The 26,702-nt window shown below is 48.4% G+C and overlaps 1 long non-coding RNA gene across 5 annotated transcripts; it reads left to right on the plus strand.

Annotated features, from left to right (window-relative positions):
- The first annotated feature begins 1,983 nt into the window (after positions 1–1,983).
- On the plus strand, positions 1,984–25,932 carry LOC139083267 (uncharacterized). Of its 5 annotated transcripts, none has more exons than XR_011539846.1 (5): positions 1,988–2,407; positions 2,885–3,088; positions 17,144–17,281; positions 21,768–21,995; positions 25,564–25,932. It is a non-coding gene; the product is annotated as an uncharacterized lncRNA (long non-coding RNA). The 5 variants fall into 5 exon arrangements; XR_011539851.1 differs by having other exon boundaries at positions 2,003–2,407; positions 25,725–25,932; XR_011539848.1 differs by lacking the exon at positions 17,144–17,281 and having other exon boundaries at positions 1,984–2,407.
- Positions 25,933–26,702: the final 770 nt, after the last annotated feature.

The raw sequence follows: 26,702 nt of genomic DNA on the forward strand, positions 1-26,702 counted from the left end.
AACAAGTAACACAGATTGGGTGGCTCAGACAGCAGAAGATTATTTTCGCTCACAGTGCTGGAGGCTGGAAATCTGAGATCAACGTGTTGGCAGGGTCGGGGTCTCCTGAGGCCTCCCTCCTTGGCTAGCTGACGTTGCCTTCTCCTCCCTGTGTCTTCCCATGGTCCATTGCCCCTGCCCCGCCCGCGTATCTGTGTCGAAATTCCCTCTTCTTGTAAGAACCCCAGTGATATTGGATTAGGGGCCACTGGAATGACCATGTTTTACCTTAACTACCTTTTTTGGCCCCATCTCCAGATACAGTCACACTCTGAAGAGCTGGGGTTGGGATTTCAACATATGAGTTTGAGGGGCACAACTCAGCACACAGCAGGAGCCAGCAGGAGCCACAGGCTGGAGAGGAGAGTGGAGGAGAGGAGACCAGCATGTCCTCCATCCCCTGCCTGCTCTAGCACCTCGAATGGGCAAAGGCAGCCTCTATTCCCAGCCTGCTCCCTTCCTGTAAGTAACATCACTTCCCTCCCCGCCCCCCAGGCTGGTAACGGCTTCCCCTGGTATTGTCTCAGCCTCAGTACCCCTTGTTTGTTCCCTCTACCCTACCCACACTCTGAGACTCTCCCTTATTGACAGGCCCTCCATTGGAGCCACCGAGTTGGAGTCTGTTTCCTGCTGTGGTGCTGTCAGGCACAGTTTGTTCATTCACGGTTTTTCAGTCCCTGTCTTCTGCCTGCTTGTCCCAGGCACCCAGGCACATCGCTCCTAAGTAACAGGGAGTCAATGGTTACGGAATGCTGTGACAACACGACAGGAAAGGAGAGGGGGACTGCTTCCCCTCTAATGGTAAGGAAGGCTGCCTGGAGGAGGAAACACTGCGGCTATAAGCGGGAGCAAGTTTGGTGAGTGAAGAAGGGACTGAGGTGGGACCAAGGTTACAGCAAAAGCCAGAGCCAGAAGCTCTCAAAGGAAGTGTGACTCTCCCCCGGCTGTCGTCCACAGTGTCACCATCCACACGGTCACTGGGCTAGAAGCCTTGGCTCCACCGTCAACCCTTCCGTTACCCTCCCCTCCCATGCGTGGCTGGTCCCTGAACCCAGTTGGGTCTCCTGATTCTGATATACTCCTCCCCTGTCTGTCTCCTTTTCTCCACCTTTTCTGCCACTTCGACCTGGTAGCTTGGGACGGGGGTGGGGGTGGGGGTCCTATCTGGCCAGTGCATAATCCAAAGACATGCAAAGAGGTGAGTGTCCTTTGGACATCTACTACATACTTTGTACTATGCTAGGTAGTTTAAATGTATTATTTTTAATTTTAATGACCTTCCTGGGACGTGAGGCAGTATTGCCCCTGTTTGCAGGTGAAGAAATTGGGCTCAAGAGATTAACTAACTGTGTTGTTCCCTCTGCTTTGAAAGTGCCTGTGAATTTTGACACAGGGAGAGAGGGGGCTTGGGGGTTCATCTGTGCTGCCCCCAGGCTCTGGGCTCCTGGGGTGGTGGGATGGCAGCATGCCCCAGAGCTCAGCTCCTTAGAGACAGAGCTTGTGCACAGAATTTAGCGAGCAAGTTTCTCCAGAGCCAGCTGGAGACACAAGCTTCCTGGAGATCTGGCAGGTCCATGAAGGGACGTTTTATTTCTCTGGGCAACTCTAGGCGCATTTTCACCCAGTGGGCCCCAGAGGGGAGACTAGAGCAAACTGTTTTTTTGTCCTGACTGCTTGTGAAATTGAGAATATTTTTAGCAGATCTGAAAGCTTTGGAGACAAATCCCATTACTCATTGCCCTGCTCAGAGCAGGCACTCAATAAACCTGTGTCGAATGTTGCTGAATGCTACTCATTGGCACAAACGATCCTTCAGTGAATGTGCACATTAGGGCATCGGATGAAGATGTCAGCCAGCTTGACTGTAAAAAGTTGTCTTTATGATGCCATAAAAAGGAACACGGACAATAGCTAGAATGTCATTCGAGAGCACAATAAATATTTCCCTGAAGTTCCGTGGCCCATCAGGAAACCACATCACACGCACTTTCAAAACCAGTGGCCCATTTCAACTTTATGGAAAATGCCAGTTTTTTATGGGAACTGATTGGGTTTGCAGTTAACTAAAGTGCACAATAATCCTGTCCGCCCTGATTGATTTATGGGGCAGAGAGCGTGCTTGCGAGAGTTAGGAAAGGGATAGTGCGCAATCAGGGTTTTAAGCACTGCCAAACGCAGTCACTTGGCTTCAGAACAAGGTCCACTGCGTGTATTAAAGAAAGCGAACGCAGCTACGACGGTGTGGTGCCTCTGTTCCACCAGTCAGCCAGCGCTGGCTGAGCTGCGGCGTGCCAGGCGTGGTGCCGGAGGTGCAGGGCTGAGAAGACAGAGGACTGATCCCAGGGGCTCACAGTGTACGGGCAGGCAGGTAATGACAAGCAAGTGTCATCAGGGCTGGGAGAGAGGCATGCCCAGGTCACTGGAGAGGACAGGGATGGAGCAGCAAAATGTGGCTTGGGTGGGCAAGGAGACGTGCAGGAAAATCGAAGGGATTATTGAGGGGTGATGCAGAGCAGGGTGGGGGGGACACACAAAGGCACGGGCTTGTGGGAGGGCTGGAGGAAAGGTTGGAGGAGCTGAGAATGGGCGTGTCGCCGGGGGCTGGTGAAGGGCTTCCGCGACTGTCAAGGAGCCTGCAGGTTAGCCTAACCTCCTCCTTTTGGGGAAGTCGCCCTGTAATGCTCCAACTTGGAGCATCCAGTGGCTCGATTCCTCCTAATGCTGCACACCACACTTTAGGGAAGTCAGCGCTGCTGAAAACTCACAGGGTCAACGTCAGCCGGCGTGGTGCAGTGTTCCTGTAGAGCCAGGCTCTATTTTGCTAACCAAACCCATCCCTTTACAGCAAACGTGGAGCCCGGCTTCCTCCCAGCTGCCTCGGCTCCCTGAACGATCTCACCGTCTATTGCAAAGAACAGAGGGAGAGAAGACGGTGCCTGTATGCCCCACGTCCTCTGAAATCCAATGTCACCTGGGCAAATGTGACCACTGGGGAAGGACCTGCTTGGGGAAGTTGAAAAGCTGAAGCCCGAGGAGGTGGTTCCTGGGGGTAGGTGGCATTCACGGCCGCGTGTCACTGACCTTTCCACTGGAAGGTGGCCAGGATCTGGTAGACAGCTGTTTGCTGAAGGCTTTGAGATGTGGCTTAGGGCTCTCGTCTTCCCAGTGCTGATGAAGGAACAATCCCTAGGGTTCTGTGGGTCAAGCGTCCATCCAGACCATGGGCTACTGAGGCGGGACAAGAGGACCTTCGCTTCACTTCAGAGAGGAGCCTTCTCATTGCCCTGGGGCTTGGGCTCATGCCAGTCCCTCTGTGCAGAGAAAGGGAAGTCTGCTCTTTAAAGCCTGGGTTCTGCTGCCTTCCATACCCCAACATGCTCCATCTGCCCCCACCCCACCCCAAGCGACCTTTTTAGGACAGCACATCTGCAGTAAGCATCCTAAATACACAGACTCGCCGACTCGAGTTTGAGACAACCTCAGGTCCACACTATTTATCGATGATGCCAGCTGCGGGCTTGCCCTTCTTGGCTGGATTAAGCATTAAACAGCCAGCTCCAGGCCAGCCCTGGTAGGCAAGGACCCTGGAACGCTGGAGTTGGGTGGGCCTCTGAGGCCACTCTTTACAAGTTGGTAATACCGCTCAGTGCAGAACACGGGCAGACAGTGCATCCACGCTGGGCCGCCCCAGTGGATGGAGAGGCTGTCCTTACACGGGACCGAGTCTATCTCCCTGAGGCTGGAAATCAGGGACCCTTGTTCTGGCATCTGCAAGATCACAGAATAAGCCTATCCTTTCTTCAAGTATTGCTATTATTATTTACAGCTTACGTTTTTATGGAGTTGATGGTGACAAAGGAAACCTCTTTAGATATGTGATGAATAGTGGTCTCAAAATCCTCTCCAGGTGACGTACCACAGCCTCCTTCAAACAGTCCTTAAATGGCAAACTTCCCATTTCCCTTCAACGCACAGCGTCAGTTTCAATTGTAATTTTTTTTTCTGTTTATAAAAGTGATAGAAGCGTGTTGCAGAAAATTAGGCAAACACAGACAATTAAAAGAAGACAAATATAACCAGTTTGTTGGCTGCTTCTTTCAGCCAAACTCTCTCGGGATTGCCTCCCCTGCTGGCCCCGCGATGGCACGCTGGGTCTGTGGCGCTCCGGTTCCTCAGACTTAGTTACTAACAGTCAGCCCAGTTGAACCCGTCCATCTTCCGTTCAGTTTAAATCTCGCCTCCTTGCCTTCCTCGCACAGGCTCAGGCTGGCACCTCCGCCTCTTTGTCCCGTGTGCCCCCTTCTCCCTGTCAAGTGCATTGGGAGGGGGAGCTGGGCCAGGAAACAGGCTCTCCTCTACACACCCAGCCCATGTCGCCTCCTCCGCTCACTGGCTGTTGGTGCTCCCTCTGTGGCAGGCGTGAGAATGTTGGTGATCTTGTGGGGCACACCGAGGAGGTTTTTTGGGGGAAGTGTGGAGTTCCCCATGGCACCGTTTCCAGATGTAGGAGACAGGTTCCTTTTTATCCCCTTGTCAACTCTCCTACAAACTCAAGTCTGTCCTCTTCCTGGGGGGCGGGGGTTCCTTGCTCCGTGGGCTGCCCCGTTGGGTGAGGCATCTGCATCCCTCACAGGTGTCATTCGGCCACAGGAAACGCAGGCATCCTTGCCGTGGCAAGTGGCAAGAATGTGTGAAATTGACCATGTCTCCCCAGAAGCTGACATTTTTTGTTGTGCTGTTGAATTCAGTGTGCTAATATTTAATCAGGATCTTTATTTATTATTGAAATTGATTTATTTTTCGGCTAACTCCTTTTTTAGGTTTTGTTATTAGTGCTATGCTAGATTTATGAAATAAATTGGATTGTATTCCATCTTTTTCGTACTTTGGACCAGTTTATATAACGTGAGAAGTATCTGTTCCAGGAACATTTGAAAGAACACGCTGTGACAACAGGCTGACCCCAGAGGTTTTGTTTGGGGAGACACTTCTTTGAAACTGGTTTGCTTTCTTCCGTGCTTGTTGGTCAACACAAATTTTTTTTATTTCTCTTTGAGACAAATTTAGTAATTTGTGTTTTTGCCGAAATGATCCATTTCATTGAGACTTTCAAATAAATTAGCAAAGTTGTACTATCGTATCCTCTTACAGATAAAAATCCTCCATATTTGTTCTTATGTCTCATTTTTCGTTTCTGCTTTTTGAGATCTCTCCTCCTCTTTTCTTTCTTTCTTTTTTTTCTATATTAGGATTTTCAGAGGTTTCTGTGCTCACATGCGTGTTTGTAGAACCTGGTCTTGGAATCATTGATCTTTTCTACCAGTTGTTGATTTCCTTGTTTTTCTGCTTTACCTTTGTTATACCCTCTCATCTACTATCCTTGGGCTTAAAAACTCTGGAGTTGAATGTTTAGCTTATTTATTCTTTTCAAATGATGAAAATGCTTAAATCTATGACTTTATTCTCAGACTACAGCCTTGTCCCTTTCTCTTCGTCTCCTAGCTTTCAGCCAGAGCTGGCACGATCTTGCAGATTTTCTTTGGACTCAGAAGAGCCACCCGCCGCCCCGCCCCCTTCCCTGACAACCAGCAGCCCCCTCCCTAGGGACTCCTGTGGCAGCAAATCCCCCTCACTTTCCCCACCTGCTGGCTTTGGGGAGGCTACTACTGCACTGGGGAGGTGGCCTTGGGCACCCTGGAGCTGCGTTTGCTTCCCTTACACCCACAGCTGGGCCCTCCTGCGAGGAGCATACAGCCCGCCTTTACTGTCCTGAATTCTCCAGCGATGCTTGGTGGATCTAAATTCCCCCTCAGTGGCACAAACCCCAGAAAATTCCACTGTGAGATGGAAATGGCACCTCCAATTAAAGGCCAAACCTGGCCTGAGGCTTCAGCCATCCTCACGAAGAGCCGGCTGTCTGCGCATTAGCTGGAAGCACAGCCTCACCTAGTGCGTGCCCCAAACTGCTGCTCCCTGGAGGGTCTGCCTGTGACACTGGCTGATGACAGGAAAACACGGTCGTGATGTAACAGCCCACTCTGAGATGGGAAATCCACTGGAATGCTACAGCCATCCACTATAACGATGGTCCATTGCAGATAACCCGTGGAAGAGGAAATTCTGCCCAGTGGACTGACTTCAGATCAGGACTCTGCCGATAAAGTACACCCACCCAAAACTTACTGAAATAAACCTTTACACAGTTGCATGGACCACCATTGCTGATGACCCAGCTGTATGGTCAGGCCCCCAGACACAGGACCACTGAGATCACACCCACAGGAGGTACTTGCTATGGAAACAAATCCAAGAAGCTGACCACGAGTTTGATCTTTGTGTTGCTCATGTGCATGCCCACAGGAAGCAACCGTACCGGGGGAAGCAGGCCGGGAGCATGCGAGACTATCATCTCTCCTCCAACTCTCTGGATCTGTGCTCGAATCCACATGGGAACAGAGCCCTCAGCAGGGACGGGGATGCTGAGTGAGAAAGCCATTGTCCCCTGCAAAGGTGGCTACATGCCAACTGTGCCAGCGTCTCCAGAGATGACTTCCACAAGGCCTGCTGGTCTGTCAGGCTTCAGCTGCCTATATGTCACACACAGCCTCGCCCTGTCTGTCTGTCTGAGTTCCTTGGCACCCAGGAGGCAGGGGTGGGGAACAAGGAGGATGTGAGGAGCAACCGTATACTCTTCTCCTGTCTTTCGAGCAGGACGCATTGAAAGAGAAACAGTACATGTCTCTCTTGTTTTTTTGTTTTTGTCTTTTTTTGGTAAGGAAGATTGGCCCTGAGCTAATGTCTGTGCCAATCTTCCCTGATTTTATGTGGGATGCCACCACAGTGTGACCTGACGAACGGTGCTCAGTCTACACCTGGGATCTGAACTGGCAAACCCCAGGCTTAACAACGATGCCACCGGGCTGGCCCTCTATGTCCCTCTTGTTTTTGTACCTGCTTTGACCTCAGTGGATAGATGGAAATTTATGTTACATCATCTGATGGTTCCTATTGCTCAGACTGAGGCCACCTGACTAGACATGAACTTGGACCCTGACTTTTCCTTGAGCTCTTCTACAGCCCCCTTCTCTGCCCCCAAGATCATTTCTGACGACCAGTGGTGGCACCTTGATCCCTACAGAAGTCACCACTCGGGGGGAGGAGAGCCCGTCTGGCTCATCCCTGAAGGGTGAGGGACAGAGGCCTCGACTGGAAAGGTGTGAGCACATCTCTTCCGGGGAGATGGGTGAGGGCGAACGGGAGTATGTGAATCCCTGTCCTCTTTCTGAGCTTGGACGTGACCGCCTGAAGTGGCTCTGCGGGATTGCCCCAGGCAGGGACTCAGTGCCAGCTGCTCCTGCTGGTGGAAACGTCCACCCTCCAGCTGACATAACCGAGGGGACCTTGTTGATGCCTCGCTTCCAGACAATGCTATGGAAACCACTAATCCTGGTGGCAACCGGAGTCTGTGAGGACCTTGTGGTTAGGAAGCCTTAAGAGCCCGGGAGAGGAGAGAGGACATGGGCGACGGAACGGCTGGTGCCAGCCTCTGGATTCTGGTTGCTGCCCTCTTTCTTCTCCAGCAAGAGCTTTTCTCTGCGTGTCCCCAGGCCCTCTAAACAGGTGGAGCTTCCTAGGGACAGATTTCTCTCTCCTGGAGCTTTGGTCATAGGGCACGCAGTCCACCCATGCCCGGCCTAAGCTGGGGACAATATTTAGTGGGTCCCATGTGCTTGGCCACGTGCTCCTGTTTTCCCTCGTGACTCTAGTTTTGTATCTGCCCCACATGGTGCTAGGGTGTGTGTCCTTTGCATGAAGGTGCTAAAATTGTTGCTGCCTCCCTCTCATACCCATCTTACTCTCGTTCCTGCCCTTTCATCACAGTGCGTTTCAGTCTCAAATGGGTGTATAATCTGTTATAGCCACAGCTAACAATACTGAGTATCACTATAGGCCAAGCACTGTGCTAAGAGCTTTATATGTATTAAATCATTGAGGTAAGTAGGTGCAATTATCTCTTGTTTTCTACACATTCTTTTTTCAGAAAAGGAAACAGAGGCACAGAGAGGTTAATAATTTGTCCGAGGTCACACAGCTGTAAGTTCTGAGGCCAGTATTCAAGGCCAGGCAGTCTGCCTCTAGAGCCTGTGCTATTAAACTCTCAGCTGATGACTCGTGAGTGGCCTGGAGGGGGAGTCCAGGGGTAGAATTAAAGTATTTTGCTTCAAAGTATCATCTTTAAAAACAGTATCCCATAGGCCTAGATTCTTGTGCTATTTTCTGACCCCCAAGAAGGATCTACTTGCTGTTCCTTAATCCACATACTTGCTTGTCGCACAATAATACCCTCCGCCTATCACCCATTAGGCCCCCATGACACACCCTATAGGTCTTATATCTGATAGCATTGCTTCCATGCAGGTGTGCTATGAGTCCCAAAGTTTCAGGGGTGCTATAGTTTCTGGGATTTTTTGTTTGTTTGCTTGCTTTTCTGTGTGTTCCTAGGTACCTAAGTGGGAAGTGGGGTGGGACGGCTCCTGGGGAAGGAACGGCTGGGCTGCACCCCAGAGGCTGCCAGGCTGCAGGCTCTGCTGTGCACACTCCTTACAGCTCGGCTCTGGCTCCACGAGCAGACTCGCCCCCTGAGATGTGGAAGGAGAGGGCTCCAGCATGAGGCGGGGGCTGCGTTCCACTGCCTCTTCCTGACTCTGGAGGGGTTGGGTTTTCCTGTGACAGCTGCAGCAGAGGTCGTGGGCTGGGGCGGCGTGGGAGCCAGAGCAGGTGTGAGGTGGCGCAGGCACCGGCAGCCAAGACCGCGGCCTCTCCTTACCTGGCTTCTCGATCACGACCAAGCAGCAGCTGGCCGCCCGGAGTCATTCCCGGAAGCTCAGCTCCGGCCCTGCTCCTCTGGTTCTGCCATCAGTTTTGCAGGGACCTGGTTCTCTCTTGTGTAAACGAGCCGAGGCTTCCATGTTATCTGCAACTTGTTGCTGATATTTTGCGACAGTTTTTTAAAACACAGTTGGTTCAGATTGAGCCCGTGATAAGCTAAACCCCTCAGATTTCTTTTCCCATTGATGTTCTTAGGATAGGTGTCCTCTGTTCTGGGTGAGTGCGACAATTTAACTTACCTGTGCTGGCCCAGCCACCCGGCCGGTGAGTCCTTTCGAGTTACTGTCTCTGTGGGAAGCCCGCCACTGAGACCACACTGTTCCCTCCGCCCGCAGCTTGTCCCGTGGCTCCACGATGCTGCCTCCCGCTGGGTTCCTCCCAGGGTTTTCTGAGCTTGTTCTCTGCTCCAGTACTGTGCTCTCCAGGGGAGCCCATCAATGCGTTTACTTTCTTCTCCGTCTCTTCGGTGACCCGAGGGTTAGCGACTCTGGCCCCCTCCCCTGGGGACAGGTGTCCACATTTCTCTTGCTACGTGGCAGGACCATTAGGAACAGTCTGGGTGCATTTTCCCTCAAGAATCCCTTTTAGAAAGATGTGTTTTCTAATACCCGGGTCTCCCAGTGGGGCGTGTGTGCGAGAAGTTTCACGAGCATTGTATGGTTCTTCAAACTGCCGCTTATGATCCTTTAATGGAATATAAAACTGATTTAGAGGGTTGGACCAGCATTGAATATGTAGAAGTTCTTTGTAAGGAGGGAGAGTAAGTAAGTATTGTCTTGAGCATCTTTTGTTTTAGTTGAAGGTGTGTGGGTATGTTATCAGTCAGGGTTCCACCGGAGAAACAGAACAGAAACAGATCTATTTATCCATCTATTTCCTATATAGTCTCTCTCTCTGTATATATACTCACATTTGTGTATATGTGTGTGTATGTATACATATATTCTATATACATATCTATACAGGATGTGTATGTCTATAGACATATATGTGCATATACAGAGAGAGAGAGAGATTTGTTGTAAGGAATTGGCTTGTGTGATGGTGGGGGTTGCCTAGGGAAGTCTGGAATCGCAGGACAGGCCATCAGGAAGGGCAGGCGCAGCCTCTCAGGCACAAGCTGCAGTTGCTGTCCACGGGGGACTTCCTCTACTTCAGAGAAACTCCTAAGGACCTTCAGCTTATTGAACCAGGCCCACCCAGATTATCCGGGAAAATCTTCCCTATTTAAGGTAAACTGGTTGCAGACTTTAACCACATCTCCAGAACACTCTCACAGCAACACCTAGCTTAGTGTTGAATTGCTGGGGACCGTCACATAGCCAAGTTGACACACAAAACTGACCATCAGAGTGTGTGTATGTGTGTACTGAATGGTGATTAAAAATGAAATTCTTACCGTCAAATATAATTTGAAGAATGCAGGGGACAATCATTACCCCTCCTGTCCCCTGTTTGGGGATAGGTGTGTTCAGACCCGCCCCCTTTCCTCTGTCACACTCCAGGCTTTCCGCAGTGGGAGGGAAGCACGCAGACCAATGTTTCTTGAGTCATGTCGGCTGTTTTGGCTTCCTCCAAGGGCATGAGGTCAGCCACTGGGAGCAAGGGCACCTGGTACACTGGAACTGACTCCCTGGACTGTGGGCAAACTGGAAATCAGTGGACGCCACAGCCAGGCTTGAAGAAAGAGCCTGAGTGTGGTCTGTGGACCGAAGGGAGAATCTGCCTCCTGTGCATTCAGGGTGGATGGTGAAATTCCAAGATTCAAAGTCATGTAAGAGGAAGCTGAGCCAGGGGGCTAGCAGGCACGCACCCCCTCCTAACCCTGACGAGTCAGAAAGGCTCTAAGGAAGCAATCGGAGGAGGATCCGAGAAGCACTGTGTCCCCTTGGCAGTTTCTCATCAATCCTACAGTTCAGCTTTCCCGAGTGGTTTTCTAAGGAACAGCTTATTCATAATTCCCAAGCTGAAGATACTTCTAAGGAAAGAATGTACGACATCATGAGTAAACAAAGAAGTCCTAAATTGTTAACGCCTATAATAGGAAAGTGTCATAAGTGGGAACTTCTTCAAATTGTGTGTCTTCCTGAGAGAGCAATACATTCGTTCCACGAGCATAGGTGAACCAGGCTGCATGCAAGGCGCTGGGGCTGTGCAGCTGATGAAGTCGAGGCTAGAGGCTGCCGAGGAGGAGACAGACAGGGAGAGGAACCATAGCCCGGGGAAGCGAGAGAGTGAGGGCTCCGATGAGGGGTGTGTGCATATGGGGCAGAGGCCAGCAGCCTGGCAGGGGAGGCAGGAAGTGGTGGGGGCCTACCAGGCACGAGGCAGCACGCTGGGCCCCGGGAATTGACTAGCAGGTAGGACAGAGATGAGCTTAGGATCCAGGTGGAGAGAGAGATGTTAGTCAGTCACCCCAAGAAATGGACACTGTCCCCAGCATGGGCACGCCCTGCCGCAAGGTCACGCTTCACGCTGAGCATGTGCCAAGCTCCAGGTTTCCCATGGGACTTCCCTTCTGGAGGGCCTACCAGTGCCCCCCAGCCACTAACTGGGATAGGATCTTATTCGTGGAAGTGACATTCCCCAAGTAATGTCACCGGGTTAGAGGAATCCCTCAGGGTCTCTTGACTGTCAATTCTCTGTGATCAATGGTTTTAATGGATGAAGTTCATGTGAGCCATTCTGTTTGGTTCTAGAAGCACACACCAATATTTTTCCTCTTTGTCCCTCCAAAGCGCTTTCTTGGCCCATTGCTTCTGAACGCTTACTAGATTTTGCTTCTCAGTCCCCCACCCTCCCTAACTGTCCTATTTATAACTTTCAGCTGTTGGCAGGTCTGCAGGGCTGGGCCACTGGGGAGATGTAAGGAGACCAAGCTGCCTGTGAGTTGTCTGGGAACGCGGGCTGGGGTGATGGAGACACCCGGGCCAGCCTTTGCTCTCAGAATTTATGGTGCAAACTCGGATTTGGGGAGAGCCAGGGTTTGCGATGGACAACAGTCCTGTGTTTGTAACGCTGGAAGGTGAGGAAGGCGCATTCCACTTAGGCTGGAACCAGCTAAAACCAGCTGTTTGACTCACAAATTAGTCAATAACTTTCTAGCAAAATTTAGAAATAGTGGTTTCAGCAACAAGTTGCTTTAGCTAAAGTAACTTTAAAAGACAAACAAACAAACACCAAGTGGGATATTTGGGACAAAATTTAAATATGGGTTTTGGGCAGAAAGTGTTTTCTGGATGGAAGACTGAAGTCGGGTCATTAAGTGGGGCTGGCGAGACTCCGCCGGGAGGAGGTTAGCGGAGGGGAGACGATGGAAGCTTCGGGGTTAAGACATCCACGCTGGGCCCGCCCTGATAAGCATACATAATTTCAACCTGACCGCTGATTTGTTCCCAGGCGGTCAGAAAGCCACGCTTCCCAAGGGCTTTACCTGCTCATTGTCGAGGCCTGAGATAAACACCATTTGAGAAATTGCCTCCAAAGGCCCGATTTCCCTCCTCCAAGAAGCTGCCGGTGGCGTCCTTCCTTTTCGCTGTTTCATTCCCAGTTCTCTCCACCAGCTCACTTTGGAGCACGATTCTTTCTTGGACCATGAATGAAAAGATTCTGCTGTCACATCAGCATCTTAGCATTTTCTGGCTTTTTTTTTTCTTTCTGGGATTCATGCCGATTCCTTTTTTTCATTTCGTGGAAGCTCCGCTTAAACGATGTGTTTCTGAGGCTCAGCCTCTTGGCCTGTGAGGAGCCCGCAGGGAGCCTTCCTCCGCTGAGTTTGTCTCAGGCTTTATAGCACATCAAAGTTAGCTGCAGTCAACGTCAGCAGAGCCCCACACCTCCAGTCTGGGGGAGCGGGGTGCGGGCTTTGACTCATTTGCCTGACCAGCCTGTGCACCATGAGCAGCCCGCGTCTGCGGATGGACCTGGGCAAAATGCCTGAAGGTCAAAATATTGTATCCAAAAAGCCATGTCAAAGTGCATCTGTGTTCACTGGAAGGGGAGAAGCAGGGAATTTGTCAGCATTCTTGTAGAGTCCTCGATGTGAAGGAGGCAAACACTTATTACTCACTCTTCAGTGCTCTTTGTTCATATGGCTGGTTAAGCCCTCAACCCAGAGAGTCACAATTAATTGTGCACATTTTTCTCCCTTCTGCTGGCTTATAGTGGCCCTCAGAGGATAGGGCCTGTCTTTTAGGCCAATCCTCAGTCTCCAGGCTGTTAAATGAGGAACGCTTGGCATTGCTCGATGGCTATTGAATGACTGAGTGAGTGTATGATGGTTAATTTTATGTGTCAACTTGACTGGACTAAGGGACGCCCAGATAGCTAGTGAAACATTACTTCTAGGTGTGTCAGTGAGGGTGTTTTCAGAAGAGATTAGCATTTTAATCAGTAGACCCAGTAAAGAAGATTGCCCTCCCCAATGTGGGTGGGCGTCTTCCAGTCCGTAGAGGACCTGAATGGAACAAAAAGGAGGAGGAAGAGGGACTTTTCTGGGGGGTATCCATCCTCTCCTGCCCTTAGACATTGATGCTCCTGGTTCTCAGGCCTTTGGACTCAGACTGAATTACACCACTGGCTGTCCTGCGTCTCCAGCCTGCAGACGGCAGATTAAGGGACTTCTCAACCTCTATAATCACGTGAGCCAATTCCTATAATAAATCTATAATTGTGACACCCAGTTACAACGTGCGGACTTTTTCTCTACACAAGCAATTCCCACACTGCCTGGGTGTCCTACAATTCAAGTCAATTCTGACACTATCTGCCTGGAAATAGCATCAGATCCCACAGGTTAAAGGCTCAGTCCCACAAAACTGCCCCCACTTCAGACGCCAACGGAAACTCCAGGTTGTCGCCTGTGCTTCTGACCAACTGCCCATAAAGCAGAGGTTCCCACGGCTCCCTTTGTGGGTTCCATTTATTCGCTAGAGCAGCTCACAGAACTCAGGAAAACAGCTTACTCACTACATTACCAGTTCATTACAGAGGATATTAAAGGATACGAATCAATAGCCCTCATGTAGGATGAGGTCCCAAACGAGGAGCTTCTGTCCCTGTGGAGTTTGGGCCCCACATGGCACATGTGGGTGCTTTCTGGCTCCCCAACCTGGAAGCTCTCCAAATCCTGTCCATTTTGTTTTTTATGGGGGCTTCAGTAGGTAGGCATGATTAATTAAATCACTGGCCATTGGTCATTGATTCAACTTCCAGCCCCTCTCTCCTGTCTGGAAATCAGGGGATGGGACTGGAAAGTTCCACCCTCCTAATCAAGATTGGTTCCTCTGGCAACCAGCACCCTGCCCCCCCACCAGCCATCATTAGAGGATTTCCAAAAGTTACCTTATTAACATGAACTCGGTTGTGGTTGAAAGGGGCTTGTTAAGAAAAACAAGACACCCATATCACCCTTATGGCTCTGAAGGCATGTCAGGAACTGAGAGCAAATATTCTAACAAGAGATGCTCCCGTTGCTCTCATTGCTTCTGTAATTCCAAGGGTTTTGGGCGCTTGAGCCAGGAACTGTGGACAAAGATCAAAATATATATTTATTATAAATCACAACATCATAAAATCGATCTATGTCTGTCTATCTACCTATCCATCACCTATCCTGTTGGATCTGTTTCTCTGGAGAACTCCGACTGGTAGTGAACATCCGTCCCCAGCCCACGGGGCCAAGGTCATTATGTTGTTTATCTCACTTGGTTCCAGAACTAGGGGGGCTCCGGGTGGGCCGTCAGAGGCTGGGCCAGCTGCAAGGGGCAAGGAGAACAGAGATGGGGGCTGACAGGGGTGCTCTGGGCGACACCTGCCACTTCAGCCCTACTTCTCAGGGCCTCTGTAAAAGGAGCTATAGGAGGAGATGGTCTCACCTAATACCAGCACAGTGAGTCCTCTAAAGAACACATTGGCCATCGAGTTTCTTTTTATAATATTCCCGTAAAGCAGAGGAGAGAGGGAAAGCATCCATTTGTGCCTTACAGTGGTGGATACGAGCTGGTGACAGGGAATCCAGGCCAGTCAGCCAGCCCTAGCAGGCCAGCCTCCCCTTTCCATGGCAGTTTTGTAGCAACGGCCTGGCTACCCCCTGAAAGGCGACTCCTAGTTTATGTAACCTATTTACTCTGATAATGAAAAAAATGGCTTTCGTCGTCATATAAAGGAGAAAGAGCAGGAAATATTTTATGGGAAAATATTTTGTATTTAATAAGGAAGTAGATGAGTTTCAGTGAGTGAGTTTGGATTTATGAGATGTGAGATAATATTCAACTGAATAATTTTGAAACTTTAACAATATTTGACCTTCGGAAATAAGGGCTAACTATGTATATTTATACACAGTCACAGGGTTACTGTGAATATGATTACTCCAGATTTGGACCTATTCAGGTGTGTTTACCCACAATCAAGATGCTGTGAGTGGCATGGCTGGAGATGACAGGATTTTCCAAAATGGTGAACAATTTTTGGCAAAATTTTAAACAAAACAAAAACCCATGTTTCATAGTAGTTGCGTTCATGGAAAACTGTCTAAAAATTACTTTGTTTTTATATCTAAACTGGAGCTAGGTTTTAAGCTCAGATGTTATAAGCAGATTTTCCACTCACCTGAATCTCCATAAGTACATTTGAAAGTTATACAGGACACAGGACAATTTTTTTTTTTTTTTTTTTTTTTTTTTGGTGAGGAAGATTGGTGCTGGGCTATCATCTGTTGCCAGTCTTCCTCTTTTTGCTTGAGAAAGATTGTCCCTGAACTAACATCTGTGCCAGTCTTCCTTCACTTTGTATGTGGGATGCGGCCACAACATGGCCTGACGAGCAGTGTGTAGGTCCACACCTGGGATCCGAACTTAAGAACCCCAGGTTGCCAGAGCAGAGCATGTGAACTTAACCACTACGCCACTGGGCTGGCCCCCAAGGAAAATTCCTTTTTGTGCAGAACAGTCCCTGCATTGAGATGTCTCACATCCCTGTCTCCAGCCACTAAATGATGGCCCCTGCCACCATTATGACAATGGAAACCATCCCCACATTTGTGGCATGTCCCCCACTACAAGTTTCTGCCCTTGTTGGGAACATTTGCTCTGGATGGACACACAAAGCATTTAGACAGTACTGATTAGGGACTCAGGATCATCTAGAGAAGAAAACAATAACATCTTTCAGTAAAGAAAAGCAGTTGAAAGGGAAAATAGGGAATGAGAGGGCAAATTATGAGTGTTTTTATTGATACCACTTGTATCAGTTAGAATACTTTGGGCTGGAAGTAAATAAAATCATTTAGAGCCAGCTTAAACAATAAGGAAATGCAGTGGCACACATACGGGGAGATTAAGAGGTACAGAGTATTGCCAGCTGGGAGACGGTGCAGTGAGGACAAACTCCGGAGCCAGACTAGCTGGATTTGCGTTCCAGACCCAGCATTTACTAGTTGGTTGTATTGCCTTGGGCAAGCTGCCTAACTTTTCTCTATCTCAGCTCCATCATCTGTAAATTGGGGGATGAAGTGTGTCCCCCTCATAGGAGTAAATGAGGTAATATAGATAAAAGTACTTCAGAACAGTGTAAGGTATCTAGTCTTAGTTTTTGTTATTACTATTATTATCAAAGACAATTTGGGTATACAATCACCTTGATTTCATCCTGGGAAGACCCTTAGCAGAGAATCTAGCCACAGTGGGACCAGGCTCTAGAAACTGAGAGATGATGTAGTTGTTGTTTCGCAAGGAAATTCGCCCTGAGCTAAAGTCTGTTACCAATCTTCCTCTTTTCTTTTTCCTCCTCAAAAGCCCAGCTCATGGTTGTATATTCTAGTTGTGAGTCCTTCTAGCTCTTCTATGTGAGTCACCACCACAGCATGGCTACTGAAAGAAGGGTGGTATGATTCCGCAACCGGGAAATGAACCCAGGCCACTGAAGCTGTGAGAGCGCCAAACTTTAACCACTCGACCATCAGGGCTGGCTCTACAGTTGTTGTTTTAAGCTGTTTGTGGTAATTTGTTACACAGCAATAGAAAACCAATACAGCTGGCTTCATCCTAAGGCTGTTTCCTCCGGTGTTTATAAGAAGGCTGCCTGGAGTAACTGGTGCCAAATGCACCTCCACTGGGAGAAAAAGGGACCACTTGACTTTCTGATTTTCCTTCAGGACAAGAAAACGTCCCCCAAATCCCCCCAAACCTTCCTCTCATATCTCATTGATTGACAGGACTAGGTCAGCGTGCTTGCTCCTGAGTCAACTGCTGACGATGAGACGGGTGTTACCACAGTTTGTTACGCAAAGTCAAGTTTTAAAATAAGACAATTAACAATGTACTTGGAATGAAAAAATTTTGGCAGCGAAGAGGTAAGATGAAGAATTGTCACATATTGAAATCTTTTTGCACCTTGTGTATCCCCGTTCGTGGCTCACCTTCCAAGCATGGACAACGTACCCAAATCCCCATGAAATCTGGGTCCTTGGATTTAATGGAATTTAAGATGTTTGAGAAGGGCTAATAACTGGTCGCCTTTGAGAAATGAAGGAAAGGGAGGACTCCAGAGTCCTGGCCTCAGTTCTGTGGATGTGGAGTTCGGAGGCACCCATGGGATAGCAAGGTAAAATGTTCAGTGGGCGGTTGGGAAATATGCGTGGTGAGCTCAGCAGCGAGTGTCAGTGGTAGACTTGGGGGTCCATCCGGGACTCTCTTCTAAGCGATGTTCTTCTTTCCCATAGAGCTTCCGACAGGTAAGTGTCTGCCTCACAGGCTTGGAAGCTCTTGGTCAAGAGTACATTCTCCATTTGTGAGGCTGCACCACAGCAGCTTCAAAACATCTATCAGAGGTTATGTACTTATCCAAGCTGAAGCCATCCAATAATTCCACAATGGCCAACATCTTCATCTATTTCATACCTGCCCTTAGGTCCATGAACCAGTATTTTGTGCCTCACTGAGAGCAGGTCTTATTTCCAACAGGGCAGGACAAAGTAGGTGTGACTTCTGGAAGATTCATGAGATTGGTGTGAACTCTGTATTACTCAGGGCGCTGGCAGGGGTCAGATGGCATATAGAGTGACACCATTGGTGCAGACTAGCCTCCTGGGTTAGCACAGAAGCTGGGGAGTGGATCTGGAGGGGCCAAGGGAGATTTTCCAGCACAGCTTGTGCAAAACACACTTGTGCAGAATCTCCTTCTTGATTTTGTTTTGACATAAAAAGACATTTATGGTCTATCTATCCTTGCTTCCTTTCTCTCTTCCATCATCTACCTATCTATCTTTTTATCTATCTATCAACCTACCTACCTATCTATCCATTCATCCTTCTATCCACCTTTTTAAAAATAAGAGCTTTATTGGGATATAATTCACAAAAAATTACCATAAAAGTCTCCTCTTATATAATAAAATTTTCCCTTTTAAAGTGTACAATCCAGTGATTTTTAGTATATTCACAGTCTTTCTTGATTTGTTAAAAAAAGAACAGATAGGTTCCATTTGATTCTGGAGACAGAAGGATTCAGTTTAAGGAAGATTTTTGTTATTGTGGTAAAACATACATAACATTTTAACTGCTTTTGGATGTACATGAGGAAGATTTCTAAAATTGTGTTACATATCCCAAAGTGTGCAGGCGGGGTGGGGAGACAAATAAGGTGAGAGAGCGGACGAAAGCAGGGTTTTCCAAGCGTTTGGGCTGAAAGAGCAGTTTCCTCAATTCCCATCCTTGGCAGACAGCCACCTGGTCCCAGTGCGCTTGACTAGTGTGGCCCATGCCACATGCTTTTCCCTACGTGAGTGCAGTGATGCCCAGACTGGCCCACACTCTGTTCGAGCAGCCAGGTCCATCCATCTCATCCTTGAATATCACGGCAGTTTCAGACTGACACACAGCTTCCTAAATGTTCATTCTTAATTTGTGGACCAGTGAAAACAGGTCAGACTGGCACTGGGCCGTGAATCACGGTTTAGGTAAACTGCACCAGGGGAAACTTCTAGAGAATTAGTACCCTCCTAGTTTTCTTCCTGGCTCTCTTTGTTATCCACAGATTCTTTTCTCCTAGAGGAATCCTTAGTGCCTTACTCACCTCCCGGGCTCAGCTGTGGCCTCCGAGCTTCCCAGAAAAGCCACGCCGCCATAGGGAGGAAGTCCTGAACCTTGTGGACAGGCCGTTTAGGGCTGGAGCTGGCCTGCGGCCATGCGTCTGCCCCTCATCTGCAGAGCCAGGTCCTCCTGCACAGCCACACGTGGTCTCACTCCAGTTTCCCGTTGGCTGGATGCTCCTGGATTCTCAGCAGTCTGGGGACGAGGGAGAGAAGCAGAGCTGGAGCTTCCAGGCCCTGAGGGGACAGTTAAGAGAGGGCAGTGGTTAGGTGAGGACACTTCCTGAAGGCAAAATTGTAAGAATAGCCAAGGACTGGAAAACCTTTATTGAGATGTAGCAGTCAAACCACACAGTTGTTAAACAACCCTAACTGGGTCTTAAATAATCAGTTCAGCTGGCCTCTATTTAACATAATAGCTGCCTGTTAAACCTAAATTAAGTGCAGAGTTAAACGTCTCTAGGACACAAAACCTCCAAAATGACTGCCAAAGCCAGAATGAAACCTCCGGCTGGAATGAACGGCGAACGTGTCCGCCTGGTCTGGGTGTGCTCTGTTCTGGATGAAGCGGGAGCCCCATTGCACTGCCCAGCTGTCTGTGCCTGGAGAGTCGTGTTTCCCAGGGTTGGGGGCATGGGGGCGGAGGACAGGCTCTGCAGGACATTTCAGTCCCGATTATGTGTCACAAATATTTTACGTAGACGTTCTCACATACGCCAGAAATAGAGAAAATGTCTCCAAGAAGTACTGTAAGGCCTCTCCGGCCTCAAATATCCCAGAATGATCGTAAGTTCTGCCCCTCCTCTCTACTCCCATTCTCCTGCCATAGACAGGCCCTTATCCCATGCTCAGACCTCAGCAAGAGACTTCCAGCCTCCCAACTTCCTTCCAAAGCATCCTCTAACCTGCTGCTACTCACCCACTCATTCATTCCTTCATCCATCCATCCACTCATTCATTCAAGAAATACTTTGCCCTAGTATGTGCTAAAGACTCAGGTAGAACACAGTAGCAGTAAAAACAAACCAGTGGGGCTTAGATTCTGGTGGGAGAGGCAGCCGTTGTTCAGAAGGCTCTTTCTAAGAGGCAATCTGACCTCTGACTCTTTGCATCTTTTCTCCCCACAAGCTCTTAGCTTGGGGAATAAAAGGCCCTGTTTCTGTCTCCATTCTCATTTCCTGCATCTTCTTCCTTCCTCCCTAGAGGCCAGCCAAGGATGTTCACTTAGTGGTGTTTCTCAGGGCTACCTTCTGGGGACCACCGGCATAGAAATTACCTGGGATGAGAGCTAAAAATGCATCCCCAGGCACCTCCCCAGATCTAGAATTGGAATTTTTTGTTGTTTAGGTCAGAGAAACAAGCTTTCATCTTTAACCAGGTTCTCCAGGTGACTCTGCTGCACGCTAAGATCGCTGAGTCACCACTGGTTAGCATTTCCTCAGTGTTGGCTGCATCCAGGACTTAGCCCCAAGCCTCCCTCTGCCTGGATGTCCCTCAGTCCTCTAGATCTGCTTGGTGACTCCCATCTGTCAAGGTTCAACTCGATGTCACAACCTCTGTAGCTTTTCCTGACCCTCACTCCCAGTGTCGCCCCCCCTTCCCCCCCCCCCCCAGCACATACCCCTTGGGCCTTAATCAGCACAGAGGGCTGTTTATATTGCTGTGCCCTCCAGGACAGGAGTTCCCGCCGGTGGCTCCTCTTCACAGCCCAGCCCCTCCGTGGGACCCAGCCCACTGCCAGCTCACCCAGCTCACAGCTGAGGGAGGCAAGTACTGTGGTGTAGAGAACAGCAATTAAGAAGTTCAAATCCTGGCTCTTCCATGCTCTGGCTCTGTGGCATCAGGCCGTAACCTCTCTGAGCCTGTTTCCCCAGGTATCAATGGGGCTAATCCGCCTGACTCATAGGGTTGTCTTGAGGAATAAGGAATAAATGCATTCTCCAAGCCAAGGCTTTTAGACTTGAAAGGACCCACAGACCACCCGGATGTCTTCTGAAAATGCAAGTTCTGATTCAGCAGGTCTGGGGTGGGGCCAGCGGTTCGGCATCTCAAGCCAGCTCCCAGGTCTGCCAATGCTGCTGCTCTGGGAACCCCACTTTGAGAAGCAGTGGCTCCAAAGGTTGGTTATTTTAGAGTTACTGACGTTCAAGGTAGTGGGCACATGAAAAAAGATAGTGAAGCTTTCCATTAAAGCACAACGCCAGTCAGCTGCCAGTCAGCTGGGCTCGGTGTAGGGGCCAGAAGGTGGCCCCCACTTCCTGCCAGTAATGCACCCCCAGACGTGCTACTGTCGTATCCTCCCCCGAGGGAAGTGGACAGAGAGAGGCCAGTGCGGGGGTGGGATGGGGTGGGGTGGGGTGTGGGTGGGGCATCGCTCTTTCCCCAGGGCTGAGGGACAGGGTGTAGGATGCAGAACTTGGTTCTGCCCCCACCGCTGTCAGGTGCGCGCATGCGCAGAAACTTAGTAATGGAATGTGAAAGTGTTATACGAGATATTTTGGGGCACTTTGCAGCACTTACATCTTCATTTTCTTACTGTCACTCTTCATCCTACTGCAATCTTGCTCCTGCCTCCATCACTCCACAGAAACAGCTCTTGCTAAGAGTATTAATTACCTTCTGTCACTGCAAATACTGATATTTTGCTGTCCTCTTTCGTGACCTCTCAGCAGCATTGAACAGTGAAGATCCTTCTTGAAACACTCTCTTCCTTTGACTATCCTGATGTAACACGTTGTTGATTTTACAGGCTTGCAGAATCGCCCTCGTCTACTGGCGTTAAATGTTGGAGTTCCTCAAGAGCTGGATCCTAGGCTCTCTCACCCTCTCCCTTCTGTCTTTACCCTTGGGAGGTCTGGTTCACCGGAATGGTGTCTGGTACCACTTACATGAGGATGGCCCAGTCGTTTGTATCTCGACTCAGACCTCTGCATGGAACTCCTGAGCAATTGCCAACCTTCTCTTGGATGTCTCAAAGGCAAGTCAACTTCAGAATGTCCGGAACCAAACTTGAGATCTCTTCATCTCAATCTGTCATTTTCCTGGTTTTCCCAAATCAGTGACTGACCCCAGTTCTATGGGTACCGAAATATCATCCCCCACACTCCTTTCTCTCTCTATGCATGTGCCGGGCCTGGTGATATTACTTCTTACAGGTTCTCCCAAATCTGTCCACTTCTCTTAACCTCCATCACCACCACCTCGCGGGGCTGTGATTGTTATTTTGGTTTTGAGCATCACCTGATTTCTCCTCTGCTGGAGGAGATTGACAAAGTTAATATCCCTTAAACTCGAGGATGAGCAATGACTTTCATCTCTTTTCTATGAAGATGGTTTTATTCAATATGGCAGGAAGTCGTTCTTGTGGGATGGCTTGGACCACTGATGCAGGATGGCTTGGACCACTTAGTCCAGGCTTGGTTTTCTTTTGTGGGGTGGGGTTGGAGTTCATCTCCTGCTTACCTGCCGGAAAACTCTTACTGAGGATGTAGGCATTGATGTTGTTTTCATGTGGATGACAGGACTGCTAAGACTAGGAGCGAGAAATTACCAGTATCAGTGATACAATCAATTTTGCTTTCCACATTTTAATAGTGAATTCATTTGCTCTATATAATAGACTGGACACGTGTTTTCTTGGTTCACCCGTTTACTCATTTGTCTGGGAAGATCTATTTTGGGGAATAATTTTTGCTTTATTGAGTAGACGATGTCATCCGTAATGAGAAATTTTCCGTCTTCACGCTTGTGCTGAGGATTGCATGAGGGTAAGAACTGTGATGACGGGGAAGAACAGAGCCTGCCCTCGTCCCGGCTCTGGCCCTGCCTGAAGGGCTCTCTGGGAGCGGGTGTCCTCGTCCCCGGCTCAGCTGTGTGAGCCAAAACCCTGGATGTTTCTTAGCCTTTTGTTATGAATGATGGATCCAAGGCACAATATTCAGTCCTTAGTTTTCTTTAATTTAGTTGGAGGTCAAAATATAGTCTTTGTGGTTAGACTGCTTGGTTTCAAATTCTCGTTAGGCCTCTTACGAGCTCTGCATTCTTGGGCAAGTTACTTACCCTTTCTCTGCTGTGGTTTCCGCAAGTGTAAAGCGGGGATCATAATGGGACCATCCACATTAGTGTCGTTGTGAGGATTAAACAGGATGGCGCGTGTTTAGAGCTCCCAGCACAGGGACTTCTCCTGAGTGGCTCTTCTTCTTTGCTGACAACACTCCGTTTTTCTCCTGCTTGTTCCATTTCATCATCCTTTCTTGGTATTCTGCCTCTTTCTCTCCCTCAAATATGGGCTTTCCTGAGAGTTCTTTCCTTACTCTGTTTTTTTTTGTTACTCAACTCATATTTTTGGGGGTGATTTAATTTAGTTTTGCAGTGTCAACTCTCATTTCCTTGCTAAGACCTCCAAATCTGGGTCTCCAGTCCAGCCCCTTCATTGCAAAGCTCTGAAGACATTGCCAAAGGCCTGCTGGGCATTTCCACATGGACGTCTCGTGGGCATCTCCAAGTCTGAGCTCATCTTTCTATCCCATCCCCTCTCCTCAACAACACCAACTCAGCCTTATTCTCCTTCCTTAGTGTCTAATTTTTAAAATTTTTTAATTAAAAAAAATTTTTTTTGAGGAAGATTAGCCCTGAGCTAACTGCTGCCAATCCTCCTCTTTTTGCTGAGGAAGACTGGCCCTGAGCTAACATCCATGCCCATCTTCCTCTACTTTATATGTGGGACGCCTACCACAGCATGGCGTGCCAAGCAGTGCCATGTCTGTACCCGGGATCTGAACCGCTCAAGCCCGGGCCACCGAAGTGGAATGTGCGCACTTAACCGCTGTGCCACTGGGCCGGCCCCCTTAGTGTCTAGTTTCCAGCTCCTTAACATCCTGGATGTTGCCTTTGAACGGGCATCCGTCAAGTAATGTCTCTTTTAATAATAATGGTAATATTAAGTATGACATTTAATAATTTTTTAAAAGTAAATCAGATGATAAAACTCATTCTTAAAACACGGCAATACCTTTTAAATGAAAAAAGCCACTATTTTCTTCTGCTCACAGAATACTTCTGACACCAAGTGTGTGGGTTTTCCACACCCAGTAATTCTCCAACACCAACTGAGTGTGCCACAATGCAATTCAATTCTGACACTCTGTATCCCGAGTTAGTGTAGACCCCAGAGGTTAAGGGCTCAGTCCCACAAGACTGCCCCCAACTTCAGATGTCAGTTGCGAGTAGTGGGTCCCCAGGTTACCCACAACTTCTGTCTCACTTGAATACAAGTCAGCGTTTTCCAAGACCCCCTTCACAGTTTCGATAATTTGCTAGAGTGGCTCACAGAACCCAGGAAAACACTTTGCTTACTAGATTACTGGTTTATTATAAAAGGATCCAACTCAGAAACAGCTAGATGGAAGAGATGCATAGGGCAAGGTATGGGAAAAGGGGTACAGAGTGTCCACACTCTCTCAGCACCTCCATGTGTTCAGCAACCCGGAAGCTCTCCCAACACCTTCGGTTAGATTTTCTTTGTTTTCTTTCTATGGAGCCTTCATTACATAGGCGTGATTGATGAAATCTTTGGCCATTAGTGATTAACTCAACCTCCGGTGCCTCTCCTCTCCTCAGAGGTCAGGGGGTGGGGCTGAGAGTTCCAACCCTCTAATCCCGAGGTTGGTTCCCCTGGCAACCAGTCCGCATCCACTCCCAGTCCACAACGCCCCTCCCCCCCCCGCCACGCCCCTGATCCAGTAATCACTTAATTAGCATAAACTCAGGTAGGATGAAAGGGACTTACTATGAATAACAAAGGACGTTCCTCTTACTTCTTCCACTCAGAAATTCCACGGGCTTTTGGAGCTCTGTCCAGGAACGGGGGATGAAAACCAAATATACATTTATTTTTTTTTATCACAATATAGCACCTTTCTTTTGCACGTAGAATGAAATAAGAACTTCACCGTGGCCCCACATGGTTTCCATTCTATATTTCTCCATTCACTGGGCTTTGATAGATTCTGTTGTTGAGCCATCCAAAGGGAAATGAGCACCAAGTGGGGAAATGACTCTTTTCTCCAAAGAACAATGTTTTTCTGCCAAAAGCAGTGCTTCAAAATAGCTCTCAAATTAGTCCGTGACGAGAAGTTACTGGCAGTCAGAAATTGAGGTTGGCTTTGAAAACGGACAGAGCGGGAGATAAATCGAACCAGGGATAATGTCAGCACATCTCATAACTTGATGTTTATACGTCCAGGAGTGAGGGGGACGCGCAAAATTTCAGCTAATTGTTCTAATCCTTGATTTGAGAGTTAGAAGTGTCAGACTGTCATCTTGGCTTTCCCTTGAAGAAGTCACTTTTATGCACCTTTATAGGGAGAGAAACTAGATTACTGGTGCTCCTAGGGAACATTTTGGAAGTTTGTGGGGACATTTCCGATTGTCACAGTGATGGAGACAGATCTACTGGCATTAGTGGGTGGAGCCCAGGGCATGGTGGGATCCTGTATCCCACGAGGCATCCTGAGCCATGTCTCACCCACTTTTCTCTTCTTCAGGTAGGTAAAAATCGTGTTGGCGATCACCTGGACCTCGAACCTGACTCTGTTTTATGTATTAACTCGAGCCATTGCTTCGTGGTTTTAATACACACTGACATATTCCAGAAAGACAAGTACCATGTAAATGGAAGAAAGCATGTCCTTTGTTTTGTTTGTAGCTTTACCAAGATCACGCAACGTTTTGAGAAATCACGTTACTGGTGACAATGCCGTTCCTAGTGTTGGAAGTGCCAGGACAGCACGATCTAACTGTACTTGTCAGCATTGAATTCTTGGTGATTCCATACCTTTTGTTAACGTGCTTGTTTAGCTCTTATTTCAAAATGTCAAAGAGAAAGAATAAACATGGATAATATATCAAAACTACATATAAGCATCTGATTTATTCTTTATGTCTGCTAAATATATTTGTCACAAGCATTTGCATGTTGAAATTCATCTGATTTCAGTTTGTTACTTTCTCATTTATATCATTTATATTACAAGGCATTATATTTATTTTTTAAATTATGTACTTATGTAGCTTATACATCTGTAATTCCATTTAAGAACAGCAAAGGGGCTATTGCAAAATATTTGCTATGAAAGTGGGATGTTGGGTCTAACTGGATTAGGAAGCTTTGGACGGGTTAATTTTAAGTTCTAATTTAGGAAAATGAAATGACATCAAATAAAACGAAAAGGCCGCCAGAACTCCTAACAAAAAGAATGACCGGCACACTAACCCGAGATTGCATATGCCCTTCACAGTGGCAAGCCCCGTGACCCACCCCATTCAAACAAATGCCAATTACACAGCCCTCCATATCTTCATCTCCACTGAGAGTTGAGTTCACTCTCACAATCTTCCCTGGCAACTGTTGCTAGGAAGATGCTGCCTCTCAGCTGACCTTCCAAAGACTTGAGATCGCAGCCCATTGTTTGCCAGCTGCTGATGAGGAGATCAAATTTGCCCAGCGACAGTGATGGAGAAACGTGCAAACAGGGCACAAATGTCAACACACAGAGGATGCAGGGATAATACAGAAGATGTGGTGATCAGGGGGACTCCATGGCTTACCGGCAGGCAGTGTCCGCGTTTCACTGCTTCAGCTTTGGCTGCTCCATTCTTTTGATACAGTTGAATAGCAATAATG

This window comes from Equus przewalskii, chromosome 1, assembly GCF_037783145.1.
Source record: "Equus przewalskii isolate Varuska chromosome 1, EquPr2, whole genome shotgun sequence".
In the NCBI taxonomy this organism is placed as follows: Eukaryota; Metazoa; Chordata; class Mammalia; order Perissodactyla; family Equidae; genus Equus; species Equus przewalskii.